This window comes from Hipposideros armiger, unplaced genomic scaffold (genome assembly GCF_001890085.2).
Source record: "Hipposideros armiger isolate ML-2016 unplaced genomic scaffold, ASM189008v1 scaffold_53, whole genome shotgun sequence".
NCBI lineage: Eukaryota > Metazoa > Chordata > Mammalia > Chiroptera > Hipposideridae > Hipposideros > Hipposideros armiger.
The window spans coordinates 4,274,810-4,299,778 of NW_017731403.1; the positions used below are offsets into that span (position 1 = coordinate 4,274,810).

General features: G+C 39.6%; 1 protein-coding gene across 19 annotated transcripts in view; it reads right to left on the bottom strand.

The window, feature by feature from the left end:
• The window catches only part of APBB2 (amyloid beta precursor protein binding family B member 2), a 360,720-nt gene that overhangs the window by 193,309 nt on the left and 142,442 nt on the right, over window positions 1-24,969 (bottom strand). The gene's annotated exons all lie outside the window — the stretch shown is intronic.

Consider the following 24,969-nt stretch of genomic DNA (forward strand, 5'->3'; position numbering starts at 1 on the left):
TAGAAAGTTAAACACATTTTGGCAGCTAGTGTCCAAATTTTTGTTGATTTATAGTTGGTCATACAACTTTCAACTAAAATTTGAATTCCTGCTTCATCACATTTCCCACAAACATTTCTTGAGATTTTTCCCATGCCAGGCTTAAGTCAATCTGTCTGTCTATCTATCTATCTATCTATCTATCTATCTATCTATCTATCTATCTATCTACTTTTTCTCATTAAAAACACACAATTTAGAAGCCAGTAAGGAAAAAACCAGTACATTTCACCATATAAAAATTTAAACCAGGCTAGTCGAGTGGCTCAGTTGGTTAAGAGCTCGCTCAAGAGTGCAAGCTCTGAACAACAGGGTTGCCAGTTTGATACCTGGCCCAAGCTGAGCTGCCGCTGAGCTGCCAACAGGTGGCAGCTAAAAAAAAAACAGGCTCAGCTAAAAAAAAAAAAAAAATTTAAACTTCTGCTTAGGAAAAAAAATGGCTATAAACACAGTAAAGACAAAAAACAAACTGGAAAAAAATTTAACACAAAAAATAATATACAAGAGCTAATTTCCTTTATATAGAAAGAGCTCCTTCAAATTAATAAGAAAAGTACAAACAAGCCTATAGGAAAATGAGCAAAGGACAGGTACAAGTCTGAAGAGAAACATAAATGTCCAATACATATATAAATAACTAACCTCACTTAAAACTAAAGAAAATGAGAATTTAAATAATGACTTACTGGACTAACCATAACAGACTGCAAAGGTTAAGTCTTGATAACACATAACCTAAGACAAGAACACTGGAAACAGGAGTTCTCAAACCTTGCTGGTAGGAATAAAAATTGGCAAAGCTCTTTGGAGGTCATTTATAAACACCAGAGCAGATGAAAAATTCATGGACCCCACTGCTCAGCAGGCTCCATTTCTAAGAATTTATTTAATAAACTCACATGGACTTTGTTGTTCTAAAAGTAAAGATCAGTAACAAACTAACTGTTCTTCAGTGGACAGCTGGCTCATTAAATTAGGATACATTCATATAAGGGTGAACTGTGCCTTCACTGGGAAAAACGAAGCAGGTCTACAGGCGCTGATGGAAAAAGGGCATTAAGACGTATCACTGAGCGGTGAACAGTATGCACAGCATAACATGATTGCACTTGAGTAATTTTTTAAAAGCATATACATGTGCATGCAAGCGCACGTATACATATACACACTCTTGCATTTACAGAGAAAAGTTGTTAAAGAATTAATAAAGTACTAGATACAGTGGTAAACTGTCAGTTTACCAAATTAGGTAAATAAGGAAAACCGAAAACAGACCTTGTTCAAAGAGTTGCCATCAGAAATGTCACTTAGAATGATAATCTGTTATATTAATTCAAATGCGGATACTGCATGATTCCATTTATATAAAGTACAAAAACAGGAAAAACTTATCTATGTCAGGATGATGACTTACCCTGGAGGACAGGAAAATGGGAAAAAACAAGAGGGTAGATTCTGGGATGTTGTGATGCACTGTTTCTTGATGTGGATGTAAAAACTCATCAAGCTGTACCCTTATGTCCTCATGTCTGTATGCTTATTACACTTCCATGAAACGTTAAAAGAAAAAGTCAGAGGCTAGAGGTTTTCTAAAGCACTGCTCAAATTGAGAAACTTTGTATTTGCAAAGACGAAATTCTAATCTAACCTTTCTAAACTAGTAACCTTTAATGGGTATTACTTCCAACTTTATGATTCAGATAATGACCTGACAACCTGGTCGACTGGCCCACGATACATTGTTAATCATATTTTCATATATTGTGGGCAAGGCTCATTACTCTGGTATAATTAAAAGGGTGGGTTTATTTGTAACCGTCCTGAAACAGCAAGAGAGGCTTCCTCTATCACCTTTGCTTTTGTCCTATGCCTGTCTCAGCTCCTTAAAAGTATTTCACAATTCAGTTTTCCTGTCTTTTAGTTTTTGTCTTCAGTGTACCTTAAGTTATAAGCAGAGACAGATGTGAGGTGATAGATATTTCAAGAAAATGAATACCAATAACACAGAGAGAAAGCTAAGAAAAAGCATACCTACAGGAATATTCTGAAAAGGCTTGAACAACACCTAAGAATCTGTACACTATTTAGTGTGTATACTCCTTAAAATAAAAGATTCCTTTTTTTCCCAAGATAAAACAAACTCCAGCCTCTATAAAGTTAGGAACTGGACAATCTGCTTATCACTTCATATTTCAAATGGTCCTGTGGTATTCTTATCTGACCAATATTTACTGCATTCTTGCCATGTGCCATGCATTATGCTAGGGGCAGGGAATACTTTAGTGAACAAACACACATTCCCCTCTCTCGTGGAACTTACGGCCTCGTCGGAAGATGGACATTAATCACAAAATCACTCAAATCAGTATGTATGTTTTGGAGGAAAAGAACTCAGTTCTATGAGAAAACATAATGAAAAAGTAACATGTGCCAGACTGGGGAGCCAGGAAACGCTTCCTTGAGAAAGTGAAATTTGAGTAAGCCTGAGGACTAAAGAGGATTTAGCTAAGTATCATTTATTAAAGCCCTACTATGCGCAAGGGACTCCCTGGCCCTGCAGAGCTGTTTTCCCCTAGGCACTGACATCCTTGATGAATCAGTCTAATCTAGTAAAACAGTTTCCAAGGACTTTGTGGCAAGAACTAATTCTACATAAGTAATAACCTGAGAAAATAGAAAAGCACTTAAGTACGGTATGAAGAATAATCTATAGCTATGCTGTCCAGTATGGTAGCCACTGGGAAAAACAAGGAGCTACTAACACCTGAAAGGTGACTAACAGAACAGAAGAAATGCATTTTTAATTTAATTAAATTATAATTAACTTCAATAAAATTTATAAACTGATGCCTGGGGAAAACTTAAGTCAGTTTGTTCACCTGGGTAGGTGAACCTACTTTTCAACTATAAATTTTATGAAATCTAAATACAGATTAAGTATTGGGTTGCTGGAAAAGTCATGACGCATTTTTGCAACAAAAAACATAGAAAAAATACGTCATGATTTTTCCGACAACCTAATATTGCCAATGAAAATTCTGCATTCAGGTTGAAAGCTATAAATGTAAAACACATGGTGACTTTGGAGACTTTGCATGAAAAGAAATGTAAAGTGTGCCATTAATACTTCTTAAATATTGATCACATGTTGAAATTATAATATTTTGGATATAGTGAGTTAAAGAAAACATATTGTTAAAATTAATTTCACCCGCTTTTTTTTTTTATGTGGGTACAAGGAACTTTCAACTTACACATGTGGCTCGCATTATAACTCTACTGGAGAAGTGCTGATGTAGATAATGCAGACACATTCTGAAACTTTATCCTAATCAAAATATTATCTACCTTTCCCATAAAAGCAAAGAGAGAAAGAAATGCTACCTTAGCTGTAAAGCTGACGAAGGTTTGCCAAAATTCAGAGCAAGTACCTTTGTTTCCATGAAAATCACATACTGAGTTCAAAGACACCCAAACTGCCGGGGTAAGCCACTACAAGCTCAATGTTAAGAATACAGTTGTGATTTTAAAACAAAGCATAAAACTATATAAGCGAGGCAGCCTAGCAATAACAGCTTCCCTGCTAGTAGCATTTTCATGTGTCCCATTAATGAAAATCCCTAATGCTTATATGCCTTGAGGTAATGCCACTGCAGCTCAATAAATGTCCAATAGGACCACAGAGAAGCGTCCCCAAGCAGAAATCACAAAAGCACTATCAAACACATAAATGAATAAATAAATTAACGCCCACTTGTATAAGTTCAGTATAAGATGTTATGTACATTTTGCCCCACTGGCCATAAATATAGATATTTCATATATATTAACTCAACTTTCTATGTGTTCAGTATAAGATGCCACATATTTCCCCCCATTGGAGATATATATATTCAACTTTCTATATAATAATCCAATCTTCAATGTCTTTATTTTTGTCAACATAATATGACCCCCAACCCAGAATGCCACAGTAAATCATCTCACTATAATCATGCCCTTATGTGTTCCACTTGTATTACTACTGATCGTTCTTTTTTATTTGTGATATTGTGTTTGCAATTTAAAATAAAAAGACTTTTCCCCTTATTTTTATTGTGTAGTTTACCTTTTTTCAATATGTAATTACACACTGTACCTATCAGGTTTTACGTAGGAAACAGATGACACAATCAAATTGAATAATTTGAGAAAGGGTTAATTAACGGAGTGTTAACAAAAAATGAAACAAAAAACGGTTCACAAGGTAAGAAAACTACAAGGGACAATGTAGCACCCAGAACTAGTAAAAACGAGTTACCACCCATGTCTGAAGGAAGAGAGAGCTGTGTATTAAGAGGGCACCTCCCAACATGGCCACCGTCTTCCACAGAGGCGCACAGCCAGCCATCGACAATCCTGTGCAAAACTGGCTGCTTCTCCTGCTCTCCCTGACTGATCTCTGGCTAGAAGGATGAAAATGTACTATTCCTAAGTAAGCTAAAATTGTGTGTAACTCCCCTTTTTTCAAAGAAACAGGTGAAAAATCACATGTTCATCCATTTAAATCCAGCTCAAGTATTAACATCAAAGAAAATTGATAAAATTTTCTTTGAACTACCTGTTTTAATTACTACCATCCCACCACTAAACTTTGCACATATTTCTATTACTACACTTAACACATGACATTAAATTCTGATTTTTATCTTTTTTTCTAATAGAAGATAAATTCCTTGAAGGACTGCCTTACTTATTTTTATTTTATTATTTTATTGAAGTATAACTGACATAAAATTATATTAGTTTCAAGTGTACAACAAAATGATTCAGTATTTGCATTTACTGTAAAATCATTACCACAATAAGCCCAGTTAACATCAATTACCATACATAGTTACAAAATCTTTTTTCTTGTGATGAGAACTTCTATGTACTTTTAAATGATGCCAAAGAGGGACAAAAGATATAAATAAAAATCAAAGAAGTTCACTCTATCTGTCTTCCCCAGATAAAGTCCAAAAAGTCTGATAAATTCTTCTTCTCAGCTTACCCCACTCTCTGTTCTGTGCGCTCCCTTTTTGGGCCTTTAGTACTAAGTTCAGTCAGTTCCTGCCCAGGCCTCAGCCTAATGCCTCCCCACACCTCCTCCCAGATCGCTAATTCAGCTCCACTGTGCCAGATAAACACTGCTCCATTCACAATCACTCCCTATCCCAAACCTCCAGAATAAAGTGCCTTCAACCATTGACAATCTAATACCCAAATGATTATAGAACCTCTCATTACTCAAATCCTTCATTACTTTCAAATAGCTACTACTTTCCTGAAAACTCAAACCCAGTACAATCCTATCATACCCAACACTCTCTTGCTGTAACAAGTAGTATTTTAGAACATCCCCTTTACTATCTTGAAATGAAACTCATAGATAATATAACCTATATACACATAAATTCCAAAAAAGGACAAATAAAAGGAGAGATACATTTCAATAAGCAAATTCTTGGGCCTGATGACACCAGCGGTCATAACGAACAGCCATCAGATGCTTGCATCTATGGGTGGAATCACAGACTATGACAGCTATAAATGCAAAGTGACAGAGGCGTATGTTGTGTTGTTTACTCAGATATCATGACTTGTGTTGCTGTCAATAATATCAATTTCAAAATGCTGAACAATTCTAAGAAAACTCCAAAAAAACTTAAATATATTTATTTATCAATTAGAAGGAGTTTCCACTTCTGGAATATACAGCATACATTAAAGCCATAAAAAACACTTTATGTTTAGAACTTCTAGGCTCAGGTAATTATAAACATGTTGTTCACCTACAAAAATATTTGGTAGGGTATCTGCAAGCTTTACAGAGTAAGATTTTTTTGTTACACAGTGTTGTCCTCAGTGTGCAAGACATTTATCATCCCTGGTCTCCACCCCAAAAATGCAAGTAGTATGTCCCCTTCCACACTCCCTAAGGGATGCTCTAGATACCTCCAAGCCCGCCCCCCCAACTTTGAAACCTCAGCCCAGAGTTCTCTCTTCCTCTCCTTAACTCATTCAATACTTAGGTACTATATGATTGAACCAATACTTAATGTCTAATGAGTGTCTTATTCAACTGCAAATTGTGGTTATAATCAATTTATAGTTACTATGAAGATCAAATGAGATATGATAGGTTGCTTGCTTTGCTTAATGCCTGGAAGATACCAAACATTCGATAAATGCTAACTGCTATTATATAACTCTTATTATTATTTTTTCTTACACATGTTGCCTGTTTTCTCAATGAGGTTGTAAACAAGGTATCTTAGAGATCTTTGCACATTCACTATAAGTATTCAATAAACTTTGGTGGTCCACATCTTCCGTCTTCTCTCCCTGCTCTGTCTTGCTCTCTTGTGAAAATGTTTCACAGATAATAAGCTGAGTCCAAGAAAATGAAGCAAAACTTAACTGTCAAACTAACTTTAAAAAATCCTTTAAATTGCCTATTTAGTACAACACACATAATTTCCATTAAACAACTAAAATGTGTGTAATTTTATGATGCACACATAATGAAAAGTATTTAGTAAGTACATGTTCATGAAACTTTTTTCAGTATTTTGTATTTACACAGTAAAGAGAGTAGAGGTGTGGCATATAATAAATGCACTCTATGGGGATAAACTTGATTTTTAAAAAAACTTTTGAGATATAATTACTAAAAACCAATTTCTTGCCATCTGCACACCTGGGTGCTACATATCTGCTACTGAGAATCACTGTTCTGGAAGAGCCTAAATTTATCACTTATAACTTAGAGAGAAAAAAGTAATAAAGGTGCAGGGAACTAATTCTATCTCTAATGTCTAAATCTTAAGCAAAAACACTTAAGGACATTGATTTGTGATTCTAGCTCTCATTACTCAAATCCTTCATTACCTTCAAATAGCTACTACTTTCCTGAAAACTCAAACCCAGTACAATCCTGTCAGACCCAACACTCTCTTGCTGTAACAAGTAGTATTTTATAACATCCCCTTTACTATCTTGAAGTGAAACTCATAGATAATATAACCTACGTATACACATAAATTCCAGAAAAGGACAAGTAACAGGAGAGATACATTTCAATAAGCAAATTCTTGGGCCTGATGACACCAGCGGTCATAACAAACCACCATCAGATGCTTGCATCTATGGGTGGAATCACAGAGTATGACAGCTATAAATGCAAAGTGACAGAGGCGTACGTTGTTGCTGTTAACTGCCACTGCACATTTTTTGTTTTTTTTGAAATTTATGTTTCAGTTACAATTTACATACAATGTCATATTAGTTCCAGGTATACAATGTAGTGATTAGACATTTATATATATTACGGTAAGGTGGTTGCCCCAATAAATCTAGTACCCATCTGACATCATACGTAAGTTATCTAGCTCATTATCTTGATTCAATGTTCTCAAAGCAAGATTTTAAAACTGATTCCTAGAAGACTACCAAACAAAGAAAAGTATGCATAGAAGGGACAAGTCTGTTTCCTGAAATGACTCTCAGGGGAAAACACCAACAACTGGAAAAGAAATATTTTTAAGACAGAACTATAAATGTAGATTTTTTTCCATTTACAAGTTACCTTTATAACTCCTAACAAGATATTTCTTAAACGAAGCAAAAGCTTTATGCTTCCCCCACAAATATACTTGACCCCCATGTTCAGATTTCAAAGACATAACATCTGCCGTTTAGAAATAACAGCAGTGGTTAATACTTCTAAGAAGTGCCAGTTTAAAATACACTGCTGGCTAGCTGCAGGGGACGGGCGCATTAATGGCTGCAATCAACAGCCGCTGTATCCTCGCCCTGTGCTCTGTGACTTGCAGACTCAGGCCTAGCTACGTGACTAGCTTTGGGCAATAGGTTAGCAAATGAGAGATGCAGAAGCTTGAAAAGCATGGCCCATTTCCAGCCCCACAAAAAAGAAACAATCTGTGCTACTGCCATGAGCACTCCGCCAGGCTGGCCTGCTAGAAGGATGTTGGAGACTCGGGTAGGATGCCTGACCTGAATCCTCCTGGCTGAGTCCATCTGAGACCAACCTAAGTCGACTGACCATCAAATAAACGGAAGAGCGCTGGAGAGACCTGCACACTATACTTGCAGCAGCTGCAGGCACGTGAGTGAACCCAGCACAGCCTATAGGAATCACTCAGCCATCCTGTAGATACTGTTTAAGCTACTAAATTTGGGGGTAGTTCCGTATGCAGCATTTTTGTGGCAACATAAATCTGACACAACAACCAAAATGAGATAACAGAAGAGTCACTGGGATTAAACCTGAATCGATCCAGGGGAGCTGTGATGATATGTGAGGATCCCATTGAAGGGAATGAAGTTTTTTTGTTGTTTTAGGTTATACTGTCTTACTTTTTATATTAATTGAGGTAACACTGGTTAATAATATTATGTAAGTTTCAGGTGTACAACATTATAATTCGGTATCTATATACAGTGCTGTGTGCTCACCACCAGAAGTCTAGTTTCCATCCATCACCATATATTGGGTTGTCGGAAAAGTCATGACGCATTTTTGCAACGAAAACATAGGAAAAATACATCATGACTTTTCCGACAACCCAAAATTTATCCCCTTTACTCATTTCACCATCCCCACCCGCTTCCTCTCTGGTGACTACCAATCTGTTATCTATGTCTACGAGTTTGTGGGAATCAAGTTCTTTCTTGGAGATTTATGCTCTCGCTGTATTACACAGGGCTGTCTTCATCAAGAAAGGCTGCATCTTTGGCCTCTACTGTTGTTCATCCACAACACACAACCATTTATGTTGGGCACGTTAAAATACCTGGTAACATAAAACTCCTAGAAGAAAATATAAGGTCTAAATTTGCAGACATTAGCCTGAGCAATATTTTTACTGATACATCCCCATGGGCTAGGGAAGTAAAAGAAAAAACAAACATATGGGAATACATCAAACTTAAAAGTTTTTTCACAACAAAAGAAACCATCAATAAAACAAAAAGGAAGCCTACTGAATGGGAGAAGATATTTGTCAACGAGATATCTGATAAGGGGTTAATATACAAAATATATAAAATGCTCATGCAACTCAACACCAAAAAAACAAACAACCCAATTAAAAAATGGGCAGAGGATATGAAGAGACATTTCTCCAAAGAGGACATACAGATGGCCAACAGGCATATGAAAAAATGTTCAACCTCACTAAGCATTAGGGAAATGCAAATGAAAACCACAATGAGATACCACTTCACTCCGGTCAGAATGGCTTTCATCAATAAATCAACAAACAACAAATGCTGGTGAGGTTGTGGGGAAAAGGGAACCCTGGTGCGCTGTTGGTGGGACTGCAGACTGGTGCAGCCACTATGGAAATCAGTATGGAGGTATCTCAAAAAACTGGAAATGGAACTACCTTACAACCCAGCAATTCTACTCTTAGGTATTTATCCAAAAAAGCCCGAGACATTAATCCAAAAAAATATATGCACCCCTATGTTCATTGTGGCACTATTCACAATAGCTAAGACTTGGAAACAACCAAAATGTCCATCGGTAGATGACTGGATTAAGAAACTATGGTACATTTACACAATGGAGTATTACTCAGCTATAAAGAAGAAGGAAATAGTACCATTTGCAACAATATGGATGGAACTAGAGAACATTATGCTAAGTGAAATAAGTCAGTCAGAGAAAGACAAATACCATATGATCTCACTTATACGTGGATTCTAAAAAACTGAATAAATGAGAAATGTAAACAGAAATAGTCTCAGAGACACAGAGGAAAAACTGAGGGTTGCTAGTTGGGAGGGGGTAGGGACGAAGGAGAAAGGGAAGGGATGAGACAATACAAATTGGTAACTACAATATGGCCTCAGGGACAGAAAAGACAGTCTGGGGAATATAATCAATAATGTTGTAAATATTTTTTAGGGGGCCAGATGGACTCATGTCTTGTTAGGGAGACCACTTCATAGTCAGTGTAGAGGCCTGACCACCACACTGTATATCTGAAGCTGATATTGAATAATATTGTATGTCAACTATAATTATATATACATATAGTCACGGGACGTGGAGTAGGGAGTGGGAATGGAATCAATGGAATTGTAATAGATAAGTATGATATCGGGGGTGGGAGGGCAGTAGATGGGGGAGGAAGGTTGTTACTTTGTGAGGGGTGAAAAGGATAACTGTTATATTGCACTGTTCTGTACACCTGAAACTAACAATAAAATTTTTTTTAAAAATCTGGTAACAGCAAATTTTAGGAATTTTTCCTAAAGACATATAAACAACATTATTTGTACTAGGAACAAACTCAGAAAAAAGTTAAATGTCTATCAAGAAGCTGATTAAAATATCACATCTATACAACTTTTGCAACATCACAAAGTCAAAACATTGTTAAATTGAACCATCGTAAGTCAGGGACTGTCTATATATATTTTCTAAATCAGATGTATGCTGTTCTTTCATGTCTTGTGTTATTTTTAAAATTAATCTTTTTACTTTCTTTTGAAATACTATATTATAGTTTTCATTATAAATTACATGAGATAGTCAACACTTTATTATAAAATAAACTTTGTGTTAGATGATTTTGCCCAACTATAGGCTAATACATAAGTGTTCTGAGCACATTTAAAGTAGGTTAGCCTAAGGCTATGATGCTGGATAGTTTTGATATATTAAACACATTTGTGACTTACTGTATCAACTTACTATGGGTTTATTGGGCCATTACCCCATAATAAGTTGACGAGTATCTATATATAATTGATATCCTTTAATGTCTCTCTTTCCCCAATTTGGAAAAGCTCTATGAGGCCAGGGACTATGTCTGTTTCATTCATCAGTATTTTCCTATTACCTGGCACATGGTAGACATTCAATAAATAGTTCATAAAGGAAAGAATTGAAAAGCTCATCAAAATGTTAACAGCAGTAATCTGTGGGTAGCAGAATTTAGAAAAATGTCTCCTAATGTTTTATATGTTGCTGATTTATGCACATTTTTTATAATGAGTATGAAGCATTTTCATATTCAGAGCAAGAGTTATTTTCAATTTGGAAGAAGAAATAAAGTTTGTACATGAGGTTATATAGGTACAGACCATATAGCTTTAAAAACAAAGAAAGAATAGCATCCCAACCCCCCTACCTTCACTGTATATGCCTTCTATTCGTAAGTGAAGGCTCTCGGGTAAAAGATGATAAGGCCGCGTTGTACTAAGGGGGACTAGCATTAGAGTGTGTGAAAAGGAAGACAGCAACCACCCCCATCTGCTTTCCATGCGATATTTGATAGATTTTACTCTGTAGCTCAGAAAACATGTTAATAGGACTTCTCGTGGTGAGAGGAAGGGATTAAAAAAGCAACAACCCTGTTGTGATAGTTTGGCACTATATGGAAAATGGCTCACAGTGCCTGCAATTTATGGAACACAGATAACATCTTTTCATAAAATCTACACTTCAAGACATCACAAATACACAACCGAGAGAAGCTGATGGCAGTGATGCAAAAAGCATCGAAGGCAACAATCCCAAATAAGAATGAGATGAAGCCTTAATTTGCTTAACTGGGCTCTCATATATATCTATTAGAGAAAACATAAGAGATGAACTGCCTCCTATAGCAGATGGTCTCCTCCAGTTCTTGTTTCTTTTTTTTTTAACAAGATAATTAAAGGAAACGAAAGAGCAAGGATGTTGTTAAATTGGCCAAGGAAAATGATTTCATCTGAAGTAGAATGCATGAGTTTTTGAAAAAAGGACTTCGAATTTCCCCACAGAGCTGACACAGGTCATTTGATAATGCTTATATTAGAAAGGAAAGCAGTTCCCAGGGCAATTGCCTCCTAGACAGTATGAAACACCCCAGCAGGCCTTATTAACAAAGGCAAGAAGACAGGCTGAGGGCGAACCAGGACCAGTTGAAAGAGCACTGGAACGGGAGTCAGGATACATGGGATTTGACTTGATTTGTGATTCGGAGGAACCTCGCTCACTTTGTCACCTGTTCATTTTTCTTAGAGAAACCCATTATTCACTCCGCTATCTTGGTAGTGAGACCAAAGGAGAGAATGAGAAAAATCTCTGTATAGCAGAAACTACAAATGCAAACTTGTTAGTTTATAATGGAGTTTCATTTCATTGCTAGATATAAAAGTCCCATTGTGCAGTATTGTTGAAAATTAAAAATCAGGGGAAACGGGAATGAGGATCCAGGCGTTCTGAACCCAACAAAAAAAGAGACTATGCCCCGTTCTGCTCTCCTCTGAGCTCCAAGGCACCTTTTTAAGGGAAAGGAGAGGCAGGTGAAAGCATACCTCAAAAGCAACTCAAGATTCCATGCCGGATTCTTGACTGAGGCAGCGATAGGGGCAAGGGGTCTTTTATGGTCCTGGCTGGGATTCAGGCAGAAAGAGCCAAACAATGTTACCACGCATGACTTGCCTACTGTGCCTGAATTTCTAACCAAAGCCCAGGAGATAATAGTAAGTAACTAACAATTATTGAGGGCTTCCCTCTGAGCTGATCATAACCAGTGTGCACAATCTCTCTTGGCTCCCACAAGTCCTGGGAGGTAGGCACCATTATTTTCCTTGTTTTACACAGAGGACACGGAGCTATGGTGATGTTAAGAAACTTGCAAAACATCAAGCAGCTAATAAGTAACAGGGCTCAGACTCCAAACCTGGTCTACGGATTCCAGGATCCTTACTTTAATATTCTATGCTACTGCCTTTTCCAGGAAGTGGAAAGAAGGATGGAGTTGGTGAAACAGACTCCAAAGATCCCATTTGCAGAGTTTATCCATCCCTCACCTACTGATTCTAGAAGGTGAGTGTCATAACCAAGCGGCTAAGAAATGGCTTCTCTTCAGCCACATCACAAAAGCAACACAGAACTTTCCTTCTGATCTGCCTCCTAATTATCTCTGAATCTCTGCTATTCTCCCTGCACTCTTGAAATCCTTTCTCCTCTTTCCTTTGGACTTTTCCTGATGCTTCTAACATCACTTCCGCAATCCCTCTTCATGAAAACCAAATCCACTCTATGTTTCAACAATTACAGCTAAGTTCTGTTTCAACACATTCTATACATGAATCAATCCTTATTTTACCGTATAGTGGCTTAGGAGACACTTAGCAATTTTTTTAATGATAACAATTTCTAATATTTATATCTTGTTGACTATTTAGCAGGCATTGTCTTAAGGCTTTATATATATATTTACCATTTCAATCCTTATAACCACCCTTTGAGGTGGGAACTATCCTAATCCCCATTTTATAGATAACAGGCAGGGAGATACTAAATAATTGCCTGAGGTCACACATCTAGCAGGCAGTGAAACTATTTTGTTTTCAACCACTCTGAACTTCAGTTCTCTCATCTCAAAAATAAAAATAATATTTACTTCACCTGGTTACTCGGCAGAAATAGAGTAAATATACATAAAGCAGTTTAACACTTATATTCTCCCTGCTCTCTCTTGTATTCCTGTGATCAATCTAAGGGATGATCCGTAAATGTCCAGACAGCCATACCCAGAACAGTGCATGGCTGTATAAATTCCACATGCAACCAACGCCTAAGTGACATGCCAATGTTACCTTTCCCTGAGAAAGCGAGATGGAAAACCATAATCAAAGATAATAATGGGTGCAGTCATATTTACTGATCCTGTACAATTAGCAACTCCTCTGATAAAAAAAAAAAAGGAGGAGGAGGGGGAGGAGAAAGGGAGAGAGGGAGAAGGAATGATGGAAGGAAGGAGGGAAGAACAGAAGGAGGGAAGAAGGGAGAGAACGAGGGAGGAGAGAAAGAAAAGGAGAGGAGAAGCAAATGTCCCAGACTGGAGAAATGGTAATGAAACATAAACCCAAGTTGTTATCTCAGTGTTTCTCATCCACTTCAGGATTTGTTTTTTTCCACAAGGGGATCAGCTACTGATCTTGGAACAACCTGCTGTCCCTTCAGGGCCCTTCGGCTAAGGCCTTGGAGAAGACGCTGCCGCCTCTCAGAAAGGGAGCAGAAGGGAAGAAAACTGTCAGCAGCCCTGACCCACACAGGCTGAGGGCACCACCAGGAACAGGGCGTTGCTCTCAACACAGGATGCCCACTCACAAAGAAACACCAATGGTCTCCTCTAGCTCTAGCCATGAATGGCTCTCCGTGTCATAACACCAGGGCAGACAGGAAAGCGGAAGGCAGGAATCACTGCCAGGGAAGCTGAAACAAAGGTGGCCCCCCCATGCAGAATCACACCCATCACCTCTCCTGTTCTTATGCTGGGAAGAGGACAAGTGCCTTAAAGGTCACAAACTGTCTTAAAAAACTGTTTAGATCTACTGTGGACCCAGGGCCATGCATGCTAAGACAGATGAGCCTGGGAGGGTCCAGAAACTCAGAAGTTCGTTGGGACACACTTTCGTGGATCTTTTCTCCAGTTTTCCCAGGTTAAGAACCACTGCATTAGTTGATTCCAGTACGAAAAGAGGGCTCTGTAAAAATAGATCATCACCCTCCCACCAAATCTCCTTTTCAACTTCCCTAATCCAGTTAGGCAGGCATCCAAGTGATGTCCCAGCCATCTCTGAGCCTGTCCCTCCCCAGCTCCCACTGTCTCACTGGGGACCTGGCACCAGTGATAAGTGCTCACAAGCTCCTGGCATCTATATTCTCCTCCCTTCATTTCCACGGTCATCACCTAGGCAAAGCTTTTATTAACTCTCCCGGAGGTCTGCGATCTACCTCCTCATTGGCTGCCTGCCCTCACCCTGACCCTCCTTCACACGCCTACAGATTCATCGTCCTAAGAGAATCCACTACTTTCATCACCACCACACCCACGCTGCAGACCATTAAAAGTGGGACTCTAGGACCAGGCCACCTGGGTTTGAATTCTGTCTCCATCACTTCCTATGAGTGACTCTTTGGGTAAAGCACCTAACCTCTGTGTGCCTCAGTTTCCTCAACTATAAAATGGAGATAATGAGAGTACTTACATCACAGGTTTGTTGTATAATAGGAATCAGACAGGTGAGGGCGTGTGAAACACTTAGAATGATGGGGGCACACAGTCAGCGCTACGCAAGTGTTTGTTATCATCATTATTACTTTAAGAGCTCCCCACTGGCCACCAAATAAAAGCTCACTCCATTCATAGTCCCTGTCAAGTCCACACACTGGCCCAAACTGGCCAGAACTAGCCCCAACTTGTCCCTCAACTCTGTGGACGTAGTCCTTCCTTTACCTCCTAATCCCAAAGGGGCACAAGACTGGGCTCTGCACTCTTTCCTGAACGCACTGAAAATGTGCACCTTGCAAGCTCCCACTATGTGCTCTGTCAGGAATGCCCTGCTTCCTGGCAAACCCTCACCAGTTCTCAAAGACAAAAACACTGATCCCACCTAAGGCACCACCATCAATGATTCCAACAGAAGGCACCAAAGATGTAAATGCATCTAGCAGGTTTTGTGGTCCTGTCCCTGCCTGCCCAAGAGCCACGTGTCCACCTCAAAGACATAACCTTTCCTCCTCTCTGGGCTTCAGTTTCCTGTCTAGAAAATGGAGCATTGGAACGGTCGGTGTATAAGGCCTTCTTCTAAAAGTCCCTGAGTGACGCAAATCATGTTTCCTTGGGAACAATCTCTCATTGAAGAAGAGGGTGAATATGTGTTTTTTTTTGTTTTTCTAAATGAATGACATAAATTATTTTAGGGGTCCAGTTCCGAGGTTATGAAAAAAGTGGAATTTTACTAGAGAATGTTTAAAATCCCTTTCTCTTTACAGTTTGTCAACCCTATGACTTATAGTCCCTATTTTCCTAACAGCTCAAAAGGTAATTTTCATTTTTTACCTGATATTATCTCCATGGCACATACCACTGAGCCACTTCTACCTTCCATGTAGAAAACAATGCACTGAGTGCTTGCGCCGAGTCCAAGACAGTTAAAAAGAAAATCCAAACTGGTTCCCCCACCCCTCTTTTCAGCAATTGAGAATTCCAAGATAAACAGTTTTCCATAAAAGTACAGAACCAGCCCCCCAATTTCTTGAAATCACAAGGGTGGAACTTAGCCATAAAAAGTTTGAAAAGTAGCAGAAAATTTAATAATACCATTACCCTGAAATCCAATAAAGCCTGCCGGAGCTTCACATTTTTAAGAAATCAGACTATTTACGCTATTACCCTTAGTATTGCTATCGTTTCCTGTGAAGCCATAAATATACACAGTGTAGTTCCCAGAACACTGACTAAGATGGTCATAAAAAAGGCTATCAGGAAGATACTGGCCATGACGTATGGCTCTACAGCGCATGCTACAGCAGGTTCACGCAGACAAGTTCATTTATTTTGAAAATTGCATTTATAAGTCCACAACTCATCACTTTCAACTGTGAAAAACATTTAATACAAGTTAGAACTTCCTTTTCGGAGGCTGTTTTCACACAGGCTAAAGGTCATACTGAACATCAAGGAACATTTATAAGGCTATTACAGCACACGGGAAGAAGTTTATAACATTTGTATCTTCATATTTGCTTCAGCTAGCAGTGCATTCAGCTTTAAGTATCAGAAAATCTAACTAACAGTGGATTCAAAAAACAGGGAGTAGTCAGTCGGAAGGCCCAGGGTGCTGGTGCTGGTACAACAGGAACACTGTTAGAGCCGGTATCTCCATGATGCTCTTGGCTTTTCCTTCATGCTTGTCACCTCATGGTGACAAGAAGGCTGCTGTGCATTCAGACATCTTACCAGTATTCAAGGCAGAAAGCAGGTGAAAGCAACGAAGGGCACTGACAGGCTCATTTGTCCGGTTTTTTAAGGAAAATAAATGCTTTCCCAGGAACCCCACCCCAATCCCCGTGAGCTTATTTGTAGGTCTCACCAGCCAGATAGGTCACATAGACACACTAGCTACAAGGAATGCTGGGAAGCACGGGGTCAGGGCTGGTATGTTGGCTTAGACCATCACAATCTACTGCTGAGGCTGATCACCACGCCACCCTGAATTAAATCCAGATGTTAGCAAAAATGGAGCAGGCTATGGGTACTGAGCGGGCATTCACTATGTCTCCATTTTGAGTCTCCATCTTGGGAATAAGAAAATCATTCAACAAATAGAGAAGATAATTATAGTATTTCCAAAGTGTTTTCTGCTCCTCATATCAAAAGCATCTATTACATATAAAGTAATATTTTTAAAATGCCAATGCCTATAAAAACAAACAAAAGTTGTTTAATCTTTAGTTCGCATGCTCTGAGATCTATCTATCTAGCTATCTACATACACACAGGTATAAATTGGCAGTCAAAGAGTTAAAAGGTGAAGTCTTGCTGCTGTGGATTCTGATCACAACCTGAACGCTAAGAAGTGCTACTTGAAGTGAGGTTCATCTTTCCCCAGGCAGAAAGGCCACATTAGCTGCGATAGAAACTTCGAAGGCACCAGATGGGGAAGACACATCCTAAATGTACTTTCCCCACCCCGCTTTCCATCTGCTCTCATCCACCTCCCTGCCCCTGCCTGATCAAACAGGTGCATCTATTTAGCACCCTGCGTCTACCATGGGATCCTGCCGCCCACCTACTTGATGTTCAGTGGCTTCCCACTGCTCTAAGGAAACCACCTAAACTCCTCACCAAGGCTGTCAGGTCGGATTTAGCCCAGTTTCCTTCTCCATCCTCAGCTCCTACCATGCCCCGCCACGCCCACTGCTGCGGTGCCTTGGCCTCCTTTCCATCCCTTGATCTGTCCCATTTCTATGGACTGGAGTGATCTTTCCTTAGTTCTTGACATGGCTGGGCTTATCCCATGCTTTAGATCACAAGTCAAACATTACTTCTTCAGGGAGATTTTCCCTTTGTCACCCTGTCATGTGGGCCCTGCCCAGTAACTTTCCATCATGCCACTGGTTCCTCCACAACATGTACCCCAATCAATAATTATATTCTCCTGGGCCGGCCAGGTGGCTCAGTTGGTTAGAGCGTGAGCTCTGAGCGACAGGGTCACCGGTTCGATTCCCACATGGGCCAGTGAGCTGCGCCTGAGCTGAGCTGCCGTGGAGCTGCCAACAGGTGGCAGGATGGCTCAGCTGGTGACAGCACGTGCTCCTAACAAGGTTTCCGGTTCGACTCCCACATGGGATGGTGGGCTACGCCCACCCGCAACTAAGATTGAACACGGCACCTTGAGCTGAGCGGCTGTGAGCTGCTGATGGGCGGCCGGATGGCGACTGGACTTGGAGCTGAGCTAGCTGCACCCTCCACAAGACTGAAGGACAACAACTTGGCTGTTCTCCTTCCCCAATTCCCCAATGCTGTTCCCCTTCCCCAATTTCCCAATAAAAAAATATTAAAAACCAATAATAATTATCTTCTCCTGACATCCCAAACAATAGGAAATTCTTTACCTCTAACCAAGCCCCAGTTGCAAGGATAGGATGGTAGCAGGTATGCATGATTACCCAAATCATACTGGATTTATTGGCATCAACTTCCAAATAAGCAATATGTAACTTAAACTCTTTGGAAAATATATTGTATCCTGGGAAATGGGGACCAAATTTTCCCATAATTGGATACCCCTAAGAAAGAACTCAAAGGAGAAAACAAATGTAATCAAATAGATTTAAGTATTTTCCATAAAACTGAAAGAGAAAGAATGACTAAAAGTCTAGATATACCTTTAATAAAGCATTCTTTATAGAATGTTCAATAGTAACGCTTTCTATTTTCTGTTTATATATTCTATCTATCCATCCATCCAAACACATACACATAAATACACACACACACACACACACACACACACACACACACACAAAGGAAAGGTCTAGAAGGTTCAGAGGCTAACAACAGACTGACCTATCTCGTGACTCTGAAATATGCCAAGTCATTCCTCTCAGAATTTAATGGGTTTCATTTTGCAAGGATTTTTGTGGCCTCCATTCAGGTCATCAGAGTTCACGTCACCCGAGAACAATTTCAGGTTTGCATAAAGGAGCAAAGTGACTAGGAAATCTGGAAAAATACCTCTATTTGCTTTGATTTCAAAGCCGTCCCATCAAGTTGCATAATTCTCATCTTTCCTTTCTGGAGGCTGCTCCCAGAAGATAGGTCTTAAGCTCCCAAAGTTTGGTGGGGCATTTCCTCCCAGCCACTCCGTTAGCAGGAGCTGTCTTGGCCACCCCCTCAGACAACACATTCTTTTCATCTCTCTGAGTGACAGCCTCTATGCATATACAGAAGGGACCATTTCTAATCTACTGCCACTATCCAAGCCCTCTCCATATGGAGTATGGGGAAAAGGCTGCTCAGAACCTCCTTTAGTTAGTTGTTATCCCACAAAAGCTGGGCATGAGGTCCGCAGGTGCTCACCACGCCCTACAAACAGGTTTCCTTGGAACAAGAAAGCTAGTCTATGGAGAGAGAAAAAGGAAGTCGCACTTAGTTTCCTCCCAGGACTGTTCTGCCCCTTTCCTAGTCTCATTCCACAACTTAGGCAGCTCTCAAGCAGGCTTCTTTCCACGGAGTTGATTCCTACTGCTGAAGACAATCCAGGGCTTCCTGGTTCTGCTCTCTCTTGTTGCTACCAAAGGGGAAAGTGCTAGATCCAGAGCATCCATGTGAAGAGGCGGCTTTTTTATTACAACAAGGTAAAATTTCGAATCTCCACCTCAGAAGAAGTAGATTACAGAGGGGGTTTAGAAAAAAGAAGAAGAAATTTACAAAGAGTGGATTTTAACTTTAATTGTGGGACTTCAGAGAAAGATAAAGGATAGAAAAGTAACCTTTCTTTATTACTATTAATATCAAGATATAACCTTACTTACTAGACATGAAAACAAGCTCTATATTTATGAGTATCTAAAAAATACTGGCAGTAGACAGGCATCAGCTAACCCATTTCACAGGCTTCCCACTTTTAAATCCAGAGTTCTGGGCCCAAGGGCTCCATCTCCTATTTTAATTAAACTCCCCAAGCTATTGCCATATGAAACACCTGTCAACTTGTCTCTTTAAATAATTAGACTTTTAGCTTAAAAACCAATACAAACTACCGTATTTTGCCCTGTATAATGCACTCCAGGGTATAATGCGCACCCACATTTGTGGCCCAAACTTTCAGGGAACAAAATCTTTCGTTTTCATTTTTTAATTCAAAATTTTTATGTTTATATTTAGAAATTTGTTTTTTGTATTGTAAAGGAATTTTAGCGTTTATTTTTTAACATACAATGGTACAAGGAATTTTATGTAACAAATAATTACAAAACACAAGAACAGATGCAAGGTACAAGAAATTTTATGTACCAATAACAAATTTACAATATTTACATATCATAGAAGGCCAAGAACTCTTTGTTGTTGCAAGTTCAACAAAACCGATTATCGTATTCCAAGGTATTATTTTGCATATAGGTATCGTTATTGATTTCTAGAGTTACACTTTTAATCCATAAGCATAAATAAAAGAATTAAAACCATTTTATATAGACAGGGAATTACTGCTACCCATGTATAATGCACACCCTTATTTTTCCCTCACATATTTGGGCAAAAAAGTGTGCATTTTACATGGCAAAATATGGTACATACAAGTCACATTATCAACATTAAGTCAACCTGACATCTTTTTACATTTGCATCACATATATTAAGGTGGCTGATTTTGTGCTACTGAACAGATTAAAAAAAAGTTAAGCCTCACTAATTAAGAAAATGCAAGGAAATGCAAATCACAACAATGAAGAGAGCATATCTCACCTATCATATTGGAAAGGGTTTTTTTCTCTCTCTGTTTCCAGAGTAGGAGAAAGTGGGCAGTCTTCACACAAGGATGATAGAATAGAAATAGATAAAACTTGTCCAGAGGTCAGTCTGGACATGTGCATTAATGTCTTTAAAATGTGTAAGCACCACCCTTTAACTTAGCAATTTAACTCCTAGACATTATTTAAGTTATGAGCCATGATTAATCTTGAAAAGCAAAAGACTGGAAATAACCTAAATGTTCAACAGTGGGTGACTGTTAATGATGATACATCCATGCAATGTAATGAACTATAAGGTTATTAAAAATCACATATGGGAAGAATACTTAATAATATCAGACATTTCCATGATGAATTAAGCGACATAAAGCAGGTCATAAAATAAGATGTATGGTATGATCACAATAATTAATGCTTAATATAAGGGTACAGGTGCATGCACACACACATAGACTATACAGACACATGCAAAATGGTAAGGATATTTTTTTCCCTTGTGCTTTTTGGTATTTGTGCATTTACTAAAATAAACGAATCTTTCTTTTTTTCACTTGGACAGAATAAAAATCTAATCAGTGTTATTTTAAAAAATCATGTTGCCTTTAACCTTTTCCCAACTCCTACATGGAGTCTTCTTACTAAACTGTGAGGCTCCCATGGGCTCTTCTGCTATGATCACCGGCGCCTGGGCAGGCCTGCAGGACTTCCTCCCACTCAGGAAAAGCAATTAAAAACAGAGCCGAAAGTCCCTCTCTTGGGACACCACATCGTATCCTACCTGTTCCGGGCAGTGAGACCAGCTGGCTGTTAATGACCTTGAGCACTGCTTGCAGGCTCTTGGTCTTAACCCAAATTCCAAATGTATCCTTCTCAAACCCTGGCTAAGTTCAGAACTATCTCCACCACACACCCTGCAAACACCAATTCTGCCCAAGTACGCTCTCCAGTATCGCATGATCTCTAGGCCAATGCTCTTCAAACTAAGAGTTGAGATCTATTAATGGATGGTGGAAATCCATTCAATGGGTCCTGACTAGCATTTTTTAACCACGATAAAAGTTCCTTCTCATATCAAGGTGAATCAGGCTCTGCATTCACCTGCTTTCACTGCCTCCCTCTGTTTGGAGCATCACATAAATAAGCCCACCACAGGCTACAGCTACTTCTGAGTTGCTGTGAAAGCAAATGTCCTGGTCTAGAAAGATATTTATGGCACTTGGTTGGGGAAATACAATGTACAACATTACCCCATTCCTGTGGATAAACAGAATAAATAAATATATTAAAGGGGAATAGTTGAAGTATGCAAAAGTGTTCAAGGAAATGTTAAAAGCAGTTATCTCTTGGTGTGTAGGGTTTGTGAGGACTTATGTTCTCTTTATTTTAAGATTTTTCTACATTAAACACGTGCTACTTGTATGAAGTCTAAAGTGTTGTTACTATTATATTATTATTACTCTTGCTACATGAAGGGCTCTCCTAGGGCCTTCATATTACCTGTGGTTACCAGGCTTAAATTATGGATAAAAGAGGAGATACAGACAGATGTCAGCATCATTTGATGCTGAATCTTTTAGGCCTTTAAGGCCCATATTATCAAAAGCTGTGGTGGGAGAACAGGTGACTAGATATCATCTAAATAAGTGATCAGTAGGTCACTAGAAAGCCGGGGAGGTTGCGGGGTGGGAGTGTGGAGAGCACAGACACAGGGGCCAGATAAACCTAAGCTCAAACTGCAACTCTGCTGTGACAAGGTGCCTTGTTGTAAGCCTCATCTGTAAAACGAGGATAAAAAGATGAACCTTGCAAAGTTCATCAAGTTCGAAGTGAAAAACTAGTCAATTCAGGACATGGTGTATGGTGTGGAGGAGGAACACAAAGAAAACCAAGGTCTTTCATGATCAGCGAGAGCAAGGAAGTCAAGGAAGGAGGCCAAAAGAAATAATCATACGTGCCTGTTACTGTTTCAACTTTTTAAATGGCCATTTCTTACGTGCAGAGAGGGAGGAAGCACCCACTCTCTGAGTGAGAGGGAAGTAGCAGCGCACGCACGCACAGCATACGGGCTGCCCTGGAGGCCCTGATTATGCCTCCTTGGCTGTGGCCTATGCTGGCTCTGCCAAGTGCTCTGGAAAATGCTTTACAGGGACAGTTATTATCCAGTCGTTCCCGGCCTCCCCCTCCCCCCAAGCCCATGGTGATTCCACAAATATCTGAGCACCGACCACAAATAAAGCACTGTCCTCGCACACAGATGAGAAGAGGGAAATGAAAAAGAGTTTAGTGTCGAAGTTTAAAGTACATCCACAGCCAAAATACAAAGAGTAATTTGGGACACATGCTTCAGGAGGGAAAATTAAGAGCTACAGGAGCATGTGCTGCCCGCTGGGAAACTAGAAGCTTCCTGGGAAAGAGGGCAACTCTGCTGCACCCTGAAGTCAGAGTATGGTTTTAGCAGGTTGTCAAAAGATAGATCCGCATTCCAGAGAGGGAGCAGCATGGGCAATGGCACAGTAACCCGAAGGCAAACGGTGTGTCTGGGCAGGAGCACCCACTTAGGCGAGCGTAAGAGATCTACTGAGGAGTAACTCTACAGACAACAGCAGTAACAATTACTAACCATGCCGAACGGGTATTAAAACAAGGAGTAGTGAAAGAAAATGGTGAGGACTCAAAAGTCAGGGTGACCTTCTGGCCTATTGGGGATGTGTTAACATTCCTGGCAGGGAAGTGACGTGATCAGAACTATGCTTCAGTTAGATTCATTTGGCTTTTATGAATGAGTCAAATATGCTGGGAGGGAGACATCAAGCCAGAGATCAGGAGGCTATTACAACAGTCCAAGTTCTGATGACTGGGCTGAGAGCGCGGCTGCAGTCATGCAAAAGAACAGAGAGGCACAAGCAAAAATCAATAAGTATGCAATCATATTAGCAATTCCCAGGATAACTGAACTCTAGTCCTAACACAAGCACAGATATCTGTATGAAAAATCGGGAGAGGTCAGCTCTAGTTCTTGACTTCTTATTTTGGTGCTCAATGGATGCCATTCCACATTCCACCAAAGAACAGCATCCCATCCTGAAAGAAGATAGCCTTGAAAGGCAGAGCAATGATCCCAAAACAGAAGGAAAGAAAATCTAAACGCCAAGTTGCCATGTAAGCCTCAAAAACAATTCAGAGCACAGCAGTGTGTACTCCCAACTCCGGACTGATGGCTCTGACTACACTTAATGACAAAATTATCAACTCCAGAGAACTGTTTCCTGATGAAATAGTTTCCCTTCTCCAAGGAACAGTGTGGCCCTGTTCAGAACCAGGCCTGGCCCAGAGGCCCCAAGTCATCTTAGACTTTTTGTCTGAGGTGACAGGACACCGAGCAGCTGAGGTTCAAGTTTCCCATCACTGAGTGGCCACGAAACAAGGTCAGGGGAGGTTTCGACAAGCCGATCTTATTTAATAATCCGGAGAAGGAAGGTCCAAAGAGGAGAGGGGGAGAATGGAAAACATACCACATAAAATAAATGATGATTTTAAAGCACTGCACTAAGGGATCAACAATACTGAAAAAAAAAAAGTGAAATGGAAAGAACAAAAGGGTGGAAATCACATTCTAGTTCCGGGAAAAGACATTTCAAGCAACATGTTATACAGACATACTGCAGGCCAAGGACCCCTCCTGTGCACACCATGGGAAAGGTGGCCACTCACCCTCCTTCCCACCAGAAAAAAAGCCCAAGGGACACGCGTTCAGCAGAGGCCTGAGGTAGCAATCACAGCCATCTCTATTCTGGGGATGCCTAGCAAGTTCCTGGCACCCAGCAAGGGTAAGACAAGAGACAGATTTTCTCCTAGAGTTCTTGGTATGAAATTAGTCAAGTGAAAAAAAAAAGTTTCAACTATTTGACAGCACAAGACTTTGCAGCTCGGAGCCCTCTGGAAAGCTCTGGAGAGGAGAAATATGATGAATCATTCACCAGGATGGTGAAAAATGAGCGGGTCCACATTTGTGAATTTTCCAAGAACATTTACATCTTCCACTCCAAGAGCACAAATTTTAGAATTTTGACCATGTGAAAGCATTTCCTCAAAATATACTAGATTAACCATAT